The sequence below is a fragment of the Onychostoma macrolepis genome, chromosome 14, assembly GCF_012432095.1.
Source record: "Onychostoma macrolepis isolate SWU-2019 chromosome 14, ASM1243209v1, whole genome shotgun sequence".
NCBI classification, from domain to species: Eukaryota; Metazoa; Chordata; class Actinopteri; order Cypriniformes; family Cyprinidae; genus Onychostoma; species Onychostoma macrolepis.
Genome location: NC_081168.1, coordinates 29270952 through 29286170, shown reverse-complemented (window position 1 = coordinate 29286170; position 15219 = coordinate 29270952). Strand labels below are relative to the sequence as shown.

The following is a 15219-nucleotide window of genomic DNA, read 5'->3' as shown; positions in this document are numbered from 1 at the left end:
ACTCATTCAAAAACATGAAATGAATAGATAGATAGATAGATAGATAGATAGATAGATAGATAGATAGATAGATAGATAGATAGATAGATAGATGGCATCGTGAAGCACCTTTATTTTTAGGAGTGAAGGTCTATATAGAAATTATCTTTAAAAAAAAATTTAAAAAATCTATTCAAAGAAAAAAAAATATTTCCTAAAGTACAAAATGTTACATCTAGCCCCAGGCTCCCCTATAAAACACACATCAATTCGTCCCAATGAGATTGCTTTAGTAGTTGTGTTATTTTGCTATTCTGTTATTATTTGCATTGTTTTTATATTGAGGAAATGCAATTCACATAATTCAATAGCAAAAGGCTCTCTATAGATGTCCTGGAAAGCAGGGTTACTTACACCCCCTCTCTCCTGCATGTGTGCGCGCTTTTGGGTTTCCTAGTAACCCGCGCGCCAGTGCTGGCGTGTCCGCGCAGCGCGCACTCGTGAAGCTCGTGTGGAGCTCGCGAACACGCAGGACCAGAGCATCAGGATCATACGCGCAGGAAAAACACGAGAATGTGACTGGAGTGTAAAGGATGAAGGATGCGTTCGCTGGAAAAGGTCACACGAATTGCATGAAGAGCGCTGGGAGGAAATCTTAACACAGCTGCCACGGATTACCACTAACGCGCACGCATCGCGGCTTTTTTTAGGGAACAGGAATACCAGGAATGGGGGATTTGATGTTTCACCAAAGCAGGTGAGTTGTTCATGAGGATAATGCTTGTTTGTGAGGAGAAGTTATTAGTCGCCAAACGAACAGGCTGTAGAAGGCGTTACGCACCGCTATATGTCTTATCCCAAGATCTCTTGTGTCAGGATTGCCACTTAACAATTGGGTGAACTTCAGTGTTCCTTGCGTCTGTGGAGAGGAGATGCGCAGTTAGATGAAGAAGAGGTGAAGCAGGCTTGGTGAAGTGCTGCGATGCCGGTAAAAGTAACAGGAGATGAGGATGAGGTTCTGTTGCACTTGTTACACCCCATCTGCACTGCAAGCGAGCGTCGCGACGCGACAAATCCAGAACGCCCCCAGTAAAAGCGCGCAGAGGAGGCAGCGCGTTGGAGCTTTCTAGTAGCGTCGCGTCGCGTCGCTCGCATTAAAAAAAAAGTCTTTGATTGGTCGAAGAGGTGCCGACGTCAGGATTCCAGCCGCAACCTCTAGCGGTCTGCATAGTTTCGGCGATTTGGGTAATTCTGTCGCGTCGCGCCGCTAACAGATCGCGTGTCATTTTAAGCGTCTTCCATGTTGCGTTTATGTTACGCGTGGATTCCATTACGAGCTGATGCTTGGATTTATGTCTTTACTGAAGATATCTTCAGATTATTAGAGTATTGTAAATTTATTGTGAACATTTTGCAATTATTTCACAATTATGTGCAATTTGTATATAACAATAATAATAATAATGTTTTTAGAAGTGTTCCATGCGATATGTGCATATGTGCAGGGTAAAAAAATCATTTTTAAAAACATTTCATAAAATTGACATATTTATATGTATATGTATTTCTTGAGTCTGTAACTGATTTCAGCATTTTCTTTGTTTAATGTAATTAAACATTCTAAATTGTCCTGCTCTGTGACAAATAGGCTACATTTTTAAAAGTGCAAATAGCCTATGCCATGTAGTCTCTAATACAAGCTTATAAAAACTGCATGCATGAAAATTGATGAAAGAATTTGAGAAATGTTTGAAATAGTTCTAAATTGTAACCGCTTACCCTTTAATGGTAGTTACATACATTCAACATATAATCTTGGTATTTGCTTGTTTCACGTGAACAAAAATACAGCAACTTTATATAATGACACGTTAAACTGGCTGGCATCAGGGCTGCTCATATTTTCATTTAAGACAGTCTCGATTGACTTTGCAGTTTTAATTTCAAAGACCAGACTGTCAAACTGTGGTTTAAAAGAGTTGGGAGAAGATTTGCACTGAATTGCAAAGCAGAGACAGAGGGAGAGAGAGAGAGAAAGATAGAGAAAGAGAGAGCGAGATGTGCTTCGGAGTTGTCATGGTGATTTGGTGAATAAGCAATTGTCCATAAAGGCAACATATTAAAAGGCATTGCTGTTTCCATTCTCAATCAGTGAAGAGCATATTTCAGCTCTCACTTCGAGGAGGGTTAGAGTTGGGTTAGGGTTAGGCTTATTTCGTTGTGAGAAAACATACTGCAGCTTAAGTGATTGCGATTGGTCCAAGTGGATGCTATCTCAAAGAAAGCCTAATTCCGTAGCCCTGCCATTCACGCTGCTTTATCTTGTGTTTTTACGGAGGGAACCTATTTATGTGCTCTGGCATTTAGTGTCTTGAAGGATTATGCACGGTCCTGCTTTTGAATTTCCTCTCTCTTCCAATGTCTTTATTTGTATTTTGGCCTCGTACACTGGTATTTTTTGAAGTAGCCTCTGATTTAAATACATTCTGAATGACACATCCAAGTTCAGAGCTCTTTGCATCTTTCTGATGTCTGCTTTTAAGTTAAAGGAACAAGTTGTTAGAAACAGGCATGGTCTTTTTCATACAGACCAGATAAATCCAGAACAACTGTAGCAATTTATTTCAATATGTTAATTTTAATATGTTTTGTTTCTAGTTAAAAATATCCAAACAAGTTAAATGCATAAGAGAAGCAAACATGCATAAGATATTAAGACTTGTTTTCAGGGAATATCTTGAATTATGTTGACTTTCTTAGTCTGCTGGCAAATTGTTTAACTTCAAATTTGTTCTAGGAAAAAGAAAAATGGCATTGAGGGTAAGAAAATGGATATATAATATTTAACATTCTCTAAATCAAATCTAAATATCTTATACAGTTTGGACTTTCAAATTAATTTATCCTATTTTAAAGATATTTCCATTTTTTTTAAATCGGGAAATAAAATAGCTTCATTGCTGTTTACTATGGTTTTGTCAAATAGGGCATGTTCCTGGATTTACATATATTTGTTAATGACAACAGATAAACTAATTAAATTTTGGTTAGGTTAGGGTTTGAATATTGTCAAATGATCCAGGAAAATGTCCTATTTGGAAAAAAAAAATCACTCTCAGCCAACTTTTCCACAGTTTCATGTAACAGAATCAAAGGGATTTAGTATCATGGTCAATACATCTTGAATATATGCTGCAACAAATCATTGCTAGCTACTGGGTTTTCCTGTTTTCATTGTTACTACAATTTTCCATACACTGAATGATGGGAACACTTTGAAGTCATGCAAGAAAATAGAACTGGAAAGTCAGAAAACAAGAAAAGCCCAACAGCATCAATTCTGCCGCCGTAATCTTTTATTGTTAGATCAAATCAGGTGATCTGTTTTCCGAGTCACCTTTATTGACCTCCATGGTTGAAAAACACTGGACTATTGCCATCACTCAGATGAAGGTCACTCAGAAGACAGTAATTCATCTGCCTCTGTGTTTCAGCTTAAAGTGTCTGAACCCAAAATACTGCAGAACCTGCTAGAGAACTGAACGCAAACGATGACTGATGTGGTTTCTGTGTCAGTTTATCCGCTGAATCTGAACTCAATGAATATCTTCTTGAAGTGTCTTTTCAGGGATGAGAAAACACTCCTGCAGCTTTTTACATTCCAGACAGAGTGAATCATGCAAATATTACATTTTACTCAGATATCACAAGGAAAAACAAATATGAAATTATATTTGGCGTAAAAGAAAATTAAGCCTATTGCTAGAATTATTATTATTATTTTTTTCATTGTAATTTTCATGTTTATTTTCATGACAATTAAACCCATATGCCTGCTAAATTACTATAATGTGTTTGATATTTTACATATTAATGCAATTTTTATTAATGCATTTTTTTTATTTTCATTATTGTCAATTTAATTATTGTCCAAAAATATTAAAATAAAAAAAATATATATTAATAATAATTTTGAATCATCGTAGCAGTGCAACAAATAATTCGAAAGCAAATTAAAGCAAATGCACACCTTATGGAGGTGCATACTTTGTAAATAAGGGTGTAACTTATATAAGTTTATTATAAACAATTCTTATACAATTTATAACATTTTACATTTCAAGAATTGGTTATATTCATTTAATTTAAGTTATATTTTCATTTCAGTGATATTTATATTTTTGTCTTTTTGCATTAAATATGTTGCACACACACACACAGGCATGGACTTATGGACTTACTTGAACATATTTGTCCTGGCAGAGATCATCTTCACCACAGAGGTGTTTAAAAATTGCAAAACCTATTTTAGTTAAATGTATTCAGTGTTACAACTTATCTACGATCCTACTCAAATACAATGTCTATATACTTTTAAAATATTTTAAAATGGATAACACAAGCTCATCAATGATACATACACTTCAGCGTAAATAGCAGAAAAAAATAATAGGCTTGATTTTACAGATCATTTCAACTTCCATATTACTTTTGCTTTTATTCAGAGCTGAATTTAATGGCAGTCTGCAGGATGTGAGCATTGCCCTTTGAAAAGACTGCTAGTGTGCTCTAGGTACAACACAGTGTTTGTCTTTGTGCTTTAACTGGCATGTGAATGCGTTTGTATAAAGCACATACACACACACACACACACACATACACACATGTGCACGCTTAATAGCTATTTCATAGATTTAATGTTGAGCAGTATCTTGCACGCATGTCTTTCAAAATGTCTCCTTGTGTCCTCTACAAAACCGCTGAGATTTTCTGTCAATCACACAGCTCGCTCCAGGCTTACTTCAGTGAAAAAGGTTTTAGAGGAGCTTTACACATTTGTAACAAAACAAATTGGTAAAGTAATTCAAAACTTTTAGAATAAACTAGTAACTAGGGGTGTGTGTAAACAGATTTGTTTAAAGGCTAAAAGGGAAAATCCTGTTGAAAAGATAAGCCTACATATCCACTTCATATCAGTCTCTTGGCAAGCGAGATGCCACTAAAAAGCAACAGGAATGGAATCTAAATGTTCTCGGCCAGCATTCCTCTGACCTTGTCTCAAAAGATCTCTTATACTCTCATAAAGCAGACTAAAGCACTGCACTTCCCAAAAGGACAAGGACGCCTTTATTCCAGGCTTCTTATTTCTGTTCTATTTACCAAAGGGTTGGACAAATGACCTTGCATCAGCTATTTTGTAATGTTATACAAATCTGAGGCTTCTGCTTTTGTTCATACGACTGACATGACCGCAGGTTGCAAGGTGCATCAAAAGCGTGAAGTTACAGGGAAAAAATTAAAAAAAAAAAGAATTCATACATAGGAAAGAAATACATGGCCTGTCTTTTTAATAATCATGGTCTGTCTCGGAGTATATATATATATATATATATATATATATATATATTATTTTATTTTTTTCCAAGATTAATTTAAAGCTGCAGTCCATAACTTTTTTGGGTTAAAAATGATCCGAAATCAATATTTGAGCAAGTACATAACCAGCCAGTATTCAAAACTATCACCTTCCTTTAGCCCGATTCACAATGGTTAGCTTATAATAATGTTTTCTAATTTGAGTGGTATGGGTAGGTTTTCGTGGGAAATTCGAGCATGGCACTGCGTCATTACGTCACGTCTGTAAACGTAAGGTGCGTTTGACATTTAGTTGCTCTTTTCTTTGTATTTTTGTAAAATTGTATATTTGTATATTTATATCTGTAATGTAAACCCACGTTTATTTTTTATTTAATTAATTTTTTTTTTATTTGGATGTCTTGATATAATTGAATATATATATATTTTTGTTGTAGTTCTAATAAAAATTTTAAAAAAGGTGCGTTCGAGATGCACTACACTAGCCTGCCACCCGCCGGCGAGAGCAGCCGCTTGCAGTCGGGGTGGAATTAAAAGTGGAGACGTCAAATCCATAGACATAATATACGTAGACGCCTCATAGACTGACACTGCCTATAGGAGCTGACGTATCAGCGCGGCCGCCATCTTGGATGGGTCCCCAATGCGCCCCCCCCTGCATTTATTTCTACTGAGGAATGTGTATTCCCAACTACAATAATCATAACTCCCCGAATTTTTACCGGATTTTCACACGGATTGGTTTGTTACAAACGGCAGAGATTTAGTTATGATACAGGATGCTGTCACACATTGAAAAATATGTGCTTTCATGCTAAAAGACTTTGTATTATGCTCTTTAACAAAGACATATGGTAGGCTATGCCATATTGATAAATGTATAAATGAATTAATTTTATATTTTAATAAAGAAACAAGTTTGATTGTTCATTTGAATTTATTTCTCTCTCTCACTCACTCACACACTCACACACACACACACACACTCACACACACACACACACACACACAACCCTTCTGTAACACATATACATACAAGCTCCCATATATTCTGTACCAGCTCAGTAGATTTTTTTTAAAGGCCTGGAAAAGTAAGAGTTATAATTCCAGGTCATTCCAGCATCTTACACTACCCTGTCAGGCTTGCAACTGGGGCTGGGGAGCTAAAACCCTTGAAAAAGAACTGTTTTGCACAGCTTCTTGCGTATGCTGGCACTCTGTAACTCCAGGGTAGTTAATTTTGCGATGTGGTGCAGCCTTACTTTGTGAAAAACAGACACCACAAATGACACAAGCATGAAATGATGGTTCTCAATTCCGAATTGGGTTTCTGCAATGTGCTCCCCGAGTAAGAACACATCCTCTGAACCAATCTCCGCCCGAACGAAAGACGAAGGACACACTGACACTGACGCTCTGCTGCTCTGACCACCTTCACTGATGAATCAGGTAATCCCACGCGATCTGGTATCAATTATTGGTTATTGCAACTGTAAGCTGCACAAAATACGGGCATAATTGCTCGCTCTCTGTTGACTCTGGTGCTAGTGTAGAGTGAGGAGACCCAACCAATATGGCAGCGACGCTGGATTACGTTCCAGCACGTCATGAGGCGTCTACGTATATTATGTCAATGGTCAAATCGGACACTTTCTGCTCCCGGTAGCGACGCTCTCACGGTGTTTACACACTTTTATCACAGATGAAGTAAATTAAATGCTATATTTTTCAAATACACAGAAATGTTTTCATGAGCAACAGAAACACTTTTTATATACTGCTTAAGACAGCGCCATCAGTTCATGAATAAAGTTCAACATTAACAGAGGCTACTATTTAAATACCAATAAAGTGGGGGTATATATGCTTTTATCAGTGTTTTATTGATACATGTGATTCAATATAACAGTGCGACTACACTAAAATCCTTTTACTGTTAAAAAAAAAAGACAGATTTGTGAGCATAATTGGAATTGAATTATTGGAATAAACATGCAACACACCTTGTGCTTGTCATCTAACCAATGAGGATAAAGTGTGTCGTCATCAAGACTCTTGCAGCCGATTTTGAGCGTTTTTCTCTCACGGTACTTTGATGGCACATGTGATCGTAAGGCGGCTGCAGCGCTAATCAAAGTCGGACAAATGTTCTAACCAGAATGCATTGCTTTTGTCAGGCGGCAGCCGATTTTTGCAGCGCCACATGAAGTCGAACGCACCTATAAAGAAGTTGTCCCGGCTAGTAGGCTATCACATGTACGGATCCTGCAGGTGATGGAACGTTTATAGCCTTTTCTCACAGCAGCTGCAATAATTAAATGTATCATTTTGATGGTGGACTGTGATCCAGAAAGGATTAGCCTATGTGTTTATGAAACACATGTGAATGAAATTAAATTATATTCCAGTTTTAAATGTGCTTCTGATTACAGATAGCATGGGATTACACAGGATTTGTATTTTAAAGAAAACCAGTTCGAATTATAGTTTGCTTTACACGCCAATACACTCTATACTCATTGTCACGCAATGCTGATGTTGGTAACATTAATAATTTGAGAATAAAGTATAACAATAATAATCATTTGCATGGTTAGATGTGATATGAGCTAACCGATCGTTAGATTTAATCACCATTGTTAGCGCGATTTATGGTAATGCTTTTTTCCTCAGTTGGGCAGAACAAATGTGGCAGACTTGTTACTTACTGTTCAGATGACAATATATGGTGAAAATTCTTATTTGGGTCATATATTCCAAGACATAGGCTAGAATCTGTGATTCCTGAGTACAGTATCCACACCGGTGCGTTGACTGACTGCCATACATTCATCTCAAAACATTAGATTCATCGGCGCTGGAGCCGTGCCGGAGCACCAGATCACAACCGGTGATAATTCCGCACAGAGCTGCAGTTCCAGGTTTTCAAACAGAGATGGCGACAAAGAGGCCAAACTTACTACTGCAGATTACATTTTTTCTCTTTTTCCTGAAATTGCTAGTTTATGTTATTACATAAATGTTTTTATGCTAGTTTATGTTACACATTGGCTTAAAGTGACTTTTTTTCCCCACAAGGTACAACAACGCAAAAAAATATAATTTTTATTATTTATTTTTTTAAATAATACCTTAGATATATTAACTTGTAATTACAATTATTTAGTATTTGTTTCTTAAAATCATTTAGTATTTGTGTCTTAATATTAGTATTGTAAGACGTATAAATTAATTTATATATAAATGCAGAAGGTTGCTACAAACTGTAAAATTAGGCGAATTATCTATATTCATTATACTGCAATAATCCTCTATCAGATTGCTGTTTTTTTTTTTTTTTTTAATAATTAATGCAAAATACAGAAAAAGAGGTTAAAGGGGTTATACGCATACTCTATGCCATGTAAGTGGGGTTCAAATCACTGCAATATCTGAAGCTTTTATTCTAAGAATCCAGGATTCTTACAGAGTATTTAATATTCATATCTTTTATAAAGAATATTCATAGAATATTGAAACTGCATGCTGTTGACAGAGAATATTGATTGCATCATAATTTTGTTCAATTAGTTCAGTCATTATTTCACATAAAACTCAAACAGCAGAGCTAGAGTAGACCTTAAATCAGTATGACAGCATATTACACACAGAGGCAGTGAGAGCCTCTTATTGGTTGTTTCATGCTTAGAAGAATCGGCTCTAAAAGTACATCATGCTCCATCTATCTGGAGACACAGAAGAAAGAGAGACGATGAGAGAGTTAGCTCCATAATGGCAGCATTGTGATGGTAGCCCAACAAGGTGAAGAGGTTGAGACTGTGTTTTATATATTTATTTATTAATTTGATGTTAAGGACAGCACAGACGTTGTGCTCTGGAGTTCTTTGGATAAATGAACAGAGATAAGGCCTCGAGAGGCTGTTCCCAGAGGCTATCATTGATTCCTCAGGGCAGCCTTTTAAGGAGCTTAGTAAAAGCTGCTAGCAGGAAGACCATGTAGAATAGCGCAAATGGGCCACATCTGAACGCCTCCATCAAACCTATATGTGGGTCACAACCATTAGGGATTTAATAGCAGTTCTTTTCTTCATCCTTTTGTTAATTTTATAAGGTTGTAATGGGTAGCGCACTGTAACAAAAATCCTGTTAAATTTACAGTTCAAAACTGGCTGCTGTGGTTGCCAGAAATTCAGTGTGAACAAAAGTACAGTAAATGAAAATTTTTCAGGTGTTATGCAAAATGGCAATTTGGTGTATTAGCCCTATATATCACATTAAATTATAAAATGTTGGCAACACTTTATTTTAGGGTCTCTTAATTAGTTGCTTATTAGCATGCATATTACTAGAATATTAGCCATTTATTAGTAGTAATTAAGCACATATTAATGCCTTATTCTACATGACCTTGTTCTACATCCCTAATCCTACCCAATACCTAAACTTAACAACTACCTTACTAACTATTAATAAGCAGCAAATAAGGAATTTATTGAGGGAAAAGTCGTAGTTAAGAGTGAATAAGTGTTCCCTATTCTAAAGTGTTACCAAAATGTTTATATGCCATCATACCTGAACTAATAAAAGCTGCTTTGTAGTTAAACATTTCTGGTTTTTCCTGCATGATCGATGGCTAATAAACATAGGCTTATAGTGTTATGTGCAGTATTGCCTACACAAATACAAAACACACATGAAACTACAGTAATGCAATGAAGTAAAAAAAAGAAAAAAGTTACAGAAAGCATATAACAAATTAGAATATGCCATCACACTTTAGTTTGGGGGGCCAGTTCTCACTATTAACTACAACTTTTGCCTCAGTTTAACTCCTAATTTGCTGCTTATTAATAGTTAGTAAGATAGTTGTTAAGGTCATAAGGAACATGGAATTAATATGTGTTTTGTAAGTACTAATAAACAGCCAATATGCTAGTAATATGCATGCTAATAAACAACTAGTTGATGGGGAGAATTGGTCCCTAAACTGAAGTGTTACCAAATATGCAAATATGAGGCGTCGCACAGAGACTTGTGGGAACATCCTTTTGCTGTACTGTAAACTGAAATATGAAATTATATTAATAATGTTTGAAATTCCACCAATATAAATCTATATTTTCATCTATGAGTAAATCATTAACTTTTTATTTTATGCCAGTCAACATGAAGCAGCTTACATGATGGAAACCAAACAATCCTGTCAAATCATGAACTGAAAGGGAGCCAATTCTTCAAATTTGAAATGTGCCTATCCTGGGAAGAAACAAAAGAAATAAAGCAAGTGTGATTGTGAAGACAGTGTTACTTGATTGCGCATGTGACATAAATTTCAATAATGGGTTTCCACCCTAGGCGAAGAGTTTTGAAGGCCTCAGAGCTTCATGTCTGCGGCTGGGGTCATACAGTATTTTCACATCCTCTTCAGAGATTTAAAGCAAGGTCAAGTTGAACATACAACCCATTACTGAGGAATTAACATACAAAAGCCAGCAAGCCTTGTCAAACAAGAGCTGAAAGTAGAAGGTCAGGCTGTGCTGAAGCACGGCAGGCCTGTGAAGCGTTACGTCTCGCGTATGTTAACGGATTGAGACGCTAGCTCATGGAGAGTGAGTGGCTGCAGTAATGCTGCGGATTATTTAAGTCTCTCCAGCTTTGGTCAGCCAGACCATTTGCTCCAGGGTTAGAGAGTGCAGATAGATGCATGCTGCTTGGTTTGCAGTGGGCAGCAGGGTTACCCAACACATCAATCTTGCACTCCATCACATACAGAGACTGTTTACTGAACACTTACTCAGCTGTGATAGAAGTGGGAGGGTGAGACCTTTGAAGTAAATATGTGTTAAAATAACCCGTGATTCCATCTGCATTCAGGGGGTTTATGTGACGTATCTGCAGCATGAGGTGGATTCATATTTCTCTGTAGTTGTCAGAAGATCTGAATACCTGTAGAAACTGGATTCCCAAATCAAATAATTCAATTCAAGTTTATTTGTATTGTGCTTTTCACGATACAAATCGTTGCAAAGCAGATTTAAAGGAAATTGTAAGTTTCTACATTATATTTAGGAGTAGGTTATTAGTGGTGACTATGGCAGAAATGTACAGTAAAAATCATGCAGTTAGTTCCAAATTCATGTAATCAAACAGACGGTGAACACTATTAACTGCAATGATTATATGTCGCGATTAAACTTTGCGATTGCGATGAAGCAAAATTTGGTCGTTTTCTGTGTTGTTCCAGGGTTACTTAATAGGTGGCCAGTGCAGAGACTATAAAATTGGGGTAATATGATCACATTCTCTTGACCTGGTATGGACTCTAGCAGCTGCATTTTGGACTATCTGTAGCTTGTTTATTGAAGATACAGGACAGCCAGCTAGCAGTTCATTACAATAGTCCAGTCTAGAGGTCATGAATGCATGAACTAGCTTTTCTGCATCAGAAACAGGTAGCATGTTCTGTAACTTGGCAATGTTTCTAAGATGGAAGAATGCTGTCTTTGTAACATGAGAAATATTATTCTCAAAAGACAAGTTGCTGTCTAATATAACACCCACATTTTTTTCCCGTAAAGGAAGTAACACTACATTCGTCTAGATGCAAATTGTAATCCAATAGATTCTGTGTACTGTTTTTTGGTCTATTATAAGTATATATTATAAGTATAATATCTCTGTCTTATCCAAATTTAAAAGGATACAATTATTGGTCATCCAATCTTTTACATTTTTAACACACTTTGTTAGTTTAGATAATTTAGAAGTTTCACCTGGTGCCTATTTCATATATATTTGAATATCATCAGCATAACAATGGAAACGAATCCTGTATTTTCTAATAATATTACCAAGGGACAATAAGTACTAATAAATAAGTGCTAATGCTATTACTATTTCCACATGGATATGGTAAGATATGATTGTAATTGTTACCGGAAAAGACAGTAAAATGCTATTGTAAAAATGGTTAACGGTGAATATAAAACTGTTTCTTCTTAGTTTTTATTAAAAAGTACATTATGATTTTATGTTAATGTTTATTGCATTAATTTATTGTTGTGTGTTACAATTTTTTCATTTTTTTATTTTCAGAAATTTTCAAAATCTAGTATTATGAATAATATTTTGACCTTTAGTATGACCTGTAGACTTTATCGAATCTAGTACATCCTCTAATCTCCATTCATATTATGGTATTAATATTTAAATATTTGCTGTTCCTGCAAGATTCTCAGAGATGAGCACACAGAACCTCACCAGCATGATAACTCACTTCACTTCCACATGCAATATTAATATGTTTTGATCATTACACTGACCATAATTTTATGCTAGCGTGACATTAATTGAGTACATATATTTTACATTTAAATATAGGATCATTCCTTTTCAAGTGGTCTGAAAATTGTAATGTTGGTTGCATTTTTAGCTCTTTTCCCACTGGCTGTTTAAAAAAAAAAAAAAGTTGGTAGCCACTGCCAGCATTTTTGATAATTTTCACAAAACTTTCATGACCTACAGAATATTTTGTTGTATGAATATTTGAACATGAGAAAAACAAAAAAAAACATTTTGAACAAAAATCTCAGAAAGTCGTGTTTTTTGTTTAAAGCTACATCCAGATCGGATTCAGAATAATGATCAAACTGTAGATGGAGTAGATTGCTTCCATCAACAACCCTAAAGCTTCACAGTCCTAAACCACTTCCTGGGTCGAGGTTTCATTTGGTTTGATTTATATGCTGTTTAATATTATGTAATCGCTTTTTTTTTTTTTTTTTTTTACATATACAGTACTTCTCCTTACATGCGCTATTGCTTGTTTCTGCTTCTTCCTTGCCTGTGTTTTGATCCAAAGATTCTGTACTCTTTCACAAGACAGCACCTACTGTTACGGAGTGAACAGGTCGAGAGGTGTACGGATCCATTTGCTGAGCTTTATTCACAGACATGGTCAGAAACAGGCAGGGTTAAAACACCAGCAAAAAGTATGGCACAGGCGAGACAAAAGAGTAATCCAAGGACAGACGTGATCAGTCTCTGGCGAACAATATCCAACTGGGCAGAGCAAACGGGTAATCCAACAGACAGACGAATAATCCAGGCGAGGTACAAATAGAGTCCAAACGACAAGACGAGAGAGAAATCCAAGACAGGCAGAAGATCAGGAAACAGGCAATAAGGCAACACGATGTGACTAGACTTAGACTAGAACTAGAACTAGAAACTAGGACAGGGAACTGGCTACATAAAGTAGCTATCACTAGGAGAGTGAGAAATGCTAAACAATACTCTGCAATCAGGAAGAGGAAGTCCATGACTTATAAAGTGTGTTTGATTGGTTGCAGCTGTGTGTGTAATCAGTGCAATGGATGATGGGAAATGTAGTCCGGGGTGACATGCAACTGTTTGTGTAGTGTGAGAGTCAATGTGACTGGAAGGCAACATCTGGTGGCGAGCAGACGGAAAACCACGGACCGGATTCATGACACCTACTACCGTATAACAGTGAAAACACAGAAAGCGGAAAGAGTTAACTTTTCTAATTTTTTACAATACCAAAACACAGAGGCATACATTTTCACATTTTTCTGAAGCAAGATTTACAATTTACAAACGATTTACAAACCGTTTGGCAACTGTTTTACATAAGAATTAATCTGGCTCGTGTTCCATGAAAGAATCCCACAATCTTTAATAAAGAGCCTCTAAAGTTATTAAAAGTTTTCATACTTTTTGATAGTTTGTGGCTGGTAGTACTGATGTGTCTTCTACCGAAGTCTATTTTTAACTAAGGCCAGGTTGGCAAGGCCTTTTTAAAGACAGTCCTTGTCCTTTACAAAGCTTACAGCCCATCTGTGCACAGATGCTTCCCAAAACCACCTCGCTTATTAGAGTAGCCCATTCCCCTGTGACAACACAACCGTATCAGCATAAAGAGCACACATTCCAGAATATTAATAAGACATTAATCTGTCACAAGCAAGAGCATGTAAATGAATGCGAAAAGTGTGTTCTTGTTTTTCCTGATTAGCTGGAATGATCTTTAGAGAGACGAGCTGCCCAGAATTTGCCCTAAATTTGGCAAAACCCGAAAATGGGTTTGTGCCCCAAATTTCCCTAGGAAAATATTTTAATGTGAAATCAAAGAAAGAGAGAACATAGGCCAAAAATGAATAATCAATTATCAACCTACCTCCCCGGAATGCCAACATGCTAATATTGTTGTTTATATTTTGTTCTTAATAAATCTTAATAAGTTTGAATTGTCTTGCATAAAGATAGTTGTAGAGGGTTTGGAATGACATGAATGTGTAATTTTGGGGTTCTTGTGTGTATTATAAAGCTGCCTAATGAGCCATCGGTTTTTTAATTAGGTTATTTGCGTTACCGCATATTGAATCTTTAATAACGCCACATATAGACGCTTACCTCAGAAACGAGGTCATTTCAAAAATAGAAGGCTGGATTTAGTCCCTAAGAAGTGTACAGTGATGAATTTGTCGTTGTGGGTCAGTGTCACAGTGGTCTGGGTGAAGGAGACAAGGAAATAGAGTCATTACGGGAAATTCCCAAGCCTCTGTCTGCTTGGCAAAGAAAGCGCTCTGTGTCTGGGGAACGTTAGATTATGTTTGAATTGTCATCCAAAGAGCAGACAGACCAGCTGCATTGTGTATCCTGCAATTTCTTTGCCAGAATCAAGCTAAATTGATCAGTCTATCAGCACTTGCTTTGAAACATGTAATTTGCAAAAACAGAAATCAGGTATTGTATTGTAGTCTGAAACTGCTGGCAAACACAGCACTGGTCTGTGTCGTTTACAGCTCGTGGCTATAATGTGTATGGCTTACCTTGCATAGA

At 36.4% G+C, this 15219-nt stretch overlaps 1 protein-coding gene across 3 annotated transcripts in view; it reads left to right on the top strand.

The window, feature by feature from the left end:
• Nucleotides 1-436: 436 nt before the first annotated feature.
• nlgn3a (neuroligin 3a) overlaps nucleotides 437-15219 on the top strand; it is a 214960-nt gene continuing 200177 nt past the window's right edge. For all 3 annotated transcript variants that reach the window (XM_058797606.1, XM_058797605.1, XM_058797607.1), the window contains exon 1: nucleotides 437-736. The gene's annotated coding sequence lies outside the window, so the exon portion shown is untranslated. The remainder of the gene's footprint in view (nucleotides 737-15219) is intronic.